Consider the following 3,972-nt stretch of genomic DNA (forward strand, 5'->3'; position numbering starts at 1 on the left):
ATATCTAAAATTGAAATACTTTACGTAAAAATACCTACGTTCAGAATCCCTAAAATCATTATACCTAATGGTTTATAATACCTTAGCTTATAACGCCGACTTATAAAATACCTAAGTTTAAAAAAACTAATGGACTAAATGTCTAATGTAATAAAATATCTACAGTTATAACACCAACGTTTAAAATACCCAGTGGTCAAAATACCTAAATGATGCATCACTCGTGAGCGTTTTTCTTAATTTGATTTATAAGATAAGTCAATTATCGTATAATTATCATCGGAGTTGTAATTTTTGTTGGTTATTATCGTACTTTAGTGTACTGTATTATTTTGTACCTTTGTATTACTAAGTAGAAAATTACACTTTTATTTTTGATAACCATTATGTTGATTAAAATTTAATACTGTAATAGGTCGTGTTTCTTTTTGCTTATACCTTTTGATCTTCACATACTACATCAATTTAAGGGATTTTAAACGTAGATATTTCAAGTTTTAGCTTTATGAACTTAGGTAGCATAATCCATTTGACATTTTAAACTTGCGGTATTTTGAATTTAATTAGAAAAACCATTAGGTATAATGCTTTTAGGGATTCTGAACGTAGGTATTTTTACGTAAAGTATTCCAATTTTAGATATTCAAATACGTACCCAAATAAAGACACATCTAAAACTAACGAAAAACATTTTCTTTTTTCTATTAAACTTATTTATGAATTTTAATCAAGAAAAACGTAATAATAAGTCCGACATTTTGTCACGTTTTTCTATGACGTCACAGAGTGCTTTTTCATACAAATTCCATAGTAATTTCGTGTTTTGACGTTTAGTAAAAAGTAACTGATTTGACTAGTTGGAAACTAGCCTATTATCTATCTATCTATCTATGATCCAAACATGAATTCAAACACCTTAAGTCAAATTCAGCATTTACAGTCAAGCCTGCAATGCCTGTCTCATACAATGATTTCGGCAATATCCCAACGGGAATCGAACCTGGACATCCTGATCAATGAGCCCAACGCTCTTACCAATAGATCACGGGGTCTGTTACTGTGTTCTGACCTATTATTACATTAACATTATTGTAGAATATTAATCAAAAGCACTTAAACTAAAAGTGTATAAGTACCTACATTGAATCACGGAGGCTTATAGCCCTAGGGAATCGTTATAAATGAAATTAAAAACAAATCTTTATGATGTTAAATTAAACAAGGTTTCTTGTGAGAAATCTGTACTTAATTTGCCTCTCAGATACAAATACTTCGTATTGTATTTAAAAAAAAAAACTCATAAAAAATTCAAATTACGGCTGAGTGTTTTCCTAATACAGAATTACTTATTTTCTTCTTGTTCTCGAAGTCTCAACTTCTGGAAATAGAATAAGCGAGATATTCTAAGAATTTTCACTAACACAGTTGGGTCGACTATTATCTATCTCTCTCTAATGACTTTTCTCCGATGTCTGGACTCCGATCGACTATATCGGAGGTGTGCTGACGTGCAGTGAATGTGTACGGCCACACTGCTAAGATCGGTTACGTCAGCCATATTAGAGCGCATCTTAGGCGTTCCTAGATGGGAGACTTGTCGCCATGGCCGAATACGGCTGGAAGGATATATATATATATATATATATCCTTCCAGCCGTATTCGGTATATATATATCCATACTTCCATACTAATATTATAAATGCGAAAGTAACTCTGTCTGTCTGTCTGTCTGTCTGTCTGTCTGTCTGTCTGTCTGTCTGTCTGTTACTCTTTCACGCCTAAACGGCTCAACGGATTTTGATGAAATTTGGTATGGTGATAGATGATAACCTAGAAATGGTCATAGGCTATAAATAATCACGCCATCGTTCTTAGGGGGTAGGCAGTTGGCAGATAACTAAATTGATTTAGTGATTTGTAGTCGTTTTTGTTGGGACTTTTGCTCTTTCACGTCTAAACGGCTGAACGGATTTTAATGAAATTTAGTAAGGTAATAGTTGGTTATCTAAAAACGGTTGTACGATCAAATTGATCACGTCATCGTACTTAGGGGGTAGGAAGTAGGCAGAAAACTGAATTGAGTTAGTGATTTTTTTATGGTTTTTGCTGGGAGTTTTGTCTATCATGCCTAAACGGCTCAACGGATTTTGATGAAATTTAGTTAGCTGATAGATAGTAATCTAGAAAAGGATATGGCCTATTAATATTTATGCTATCGTACTTAAGGCGTAGGCAGTAGACAGAAAACTAGGTTAGTGATTTTTAATTGTTTGTTTTAAAAGTTTGCCTCATTCACGCCTTAACGTCTGAACGGAATTTTATAAGACTTGGTTAATTTAAAGATAGGATCTTAGGCACGGACACAGGCTACTTTTTATGGCGGGAAAATACCTCATTCCCGCGGAAATCTAGATTTCGTGATCGTGTCAAGAAGCGCATGACGCCATAGCTACTGGAATGATTTCGATGTTTTTTTTTAAACTGAGTGACCTCAAGTTAGTATTTGATCACTTTTCTAACTTAGAGGGTAGGTAGGCGCCATAATTTAGGGAATTTATGATAAAATTTTGATGCAACTGTCTTTATTAAACAGTTATATCTCATTCCTACAGGAACCTACACATAGCTATAGCTAGCTATCTATTAACATTAAAACTCTTTCTAGAATCACATTACGCCAATTAATTGATCTGATTTGTATAAGTTTTTTTATTCAACTAACTATTACATTACATACAGATAAAATCTAATTACTTACACCACATAATTAATATAGTACTACATGACTAGCTACGCTTTAAACTTGAGGAGGTAATTCGATAGACATTTATACGAACTTTAAGCCCAGTAATCAATCATAGTAATAAGGTAATACTCATTTTAGACAAAGAAACGGATAGGTAATCAGTTCGTCAACGAAATTATAACACCTACACTTAGTTTGTTTACTATTTAACGAGGGAAAATAATCCTTACTAATATTATAAATGCGAAAGTAACTCTGTCTGTCTGTTACGCTTTCCCGCTAAAACCTCTCAACCGATTTTGATTAAATTTGGCACAGACAATCTTTAGACCCTGAGAAAGAAAATAGGATACCTTTTATTGCGAAAAGAAGGGACGAAGAGATTGAAATAGGGGTTGAAAGTTTGTATGGGATATTTTAATTTTAAAATATAAATCCATGAAACTTTATATTTAAGCACTTGATAAAAAATAATTAAACATTTGTTCTAGCGTTGCTGAAATTTCGACCAGTGAGGGGGTGAAATGAGGGTTGAAAGTTTGTATGGGAGTTCGTCATTTTTGGGGATAAAACCACGAAACTTTATATTTAGGAACTTGATAAGAAATAAAAAAACAATTTGTTAAAGCGTTTTTGAAAATTCGATCTTTGAGGGGATGAAATAGGTGTTGAAATTTTTTATGAGGTTCGTCATTTTTCAAGATAAAAATATTAAATTTTGTGTTTAGGCACTAAATAACAAACAAAAAATCGTTTGTTCAAGCATTTTGAAATTTTTACCAGTATGGGGGTGAAATACGGGTTGAATGTTTGTATGGGTATTCGTCATTTTTGAAGATAAAACCATGAAACTTGGTACGTAGGTCTCTTAGGATGTGCAGAGTTTTTCAACAAACGGATTTTCCGAAATTCGAACGGAACGGAACGGATTCGGAACGGGAACTACGAAGCCAAACTTTTTGTATACAAAATATTAACCACTGAACCTAGGAACATGATATTTAGTAGTTTTGGGTGTATCAAGTTAAAAAAATTTGGCTTTTGTAGATAAAGTTCCTTTTAACGAATACTCTGCATCGCCGCCACTGCCGTCGGTCGTCGTTCGTCGTCGCGCACATTCGCCGAAGTGTGGCGGCAGTCAACGGCGCTGTCTTGTGGTGGGGGAGCGCACGTGGTGTATACGTGGCCTGCTCGCGAGTGTCGAGTCCAAACAATTTCTACATTT

The sequence above is a fragment of the Pectinophora gossypiella genome, chromosome 8 (assembly GCF_024362695.1).
Source record: "Pectinophora gossypiella chromosome 8, ilPecGoss1.1, whole genome shotgun sequence".
Taxonomy (NCBI): Eukaryota; Metazoa; Arthropoda; class Insecta; order Lepidoptera; family Gelechiidae; genus Pectinophora; species Pectinophora gossypiella.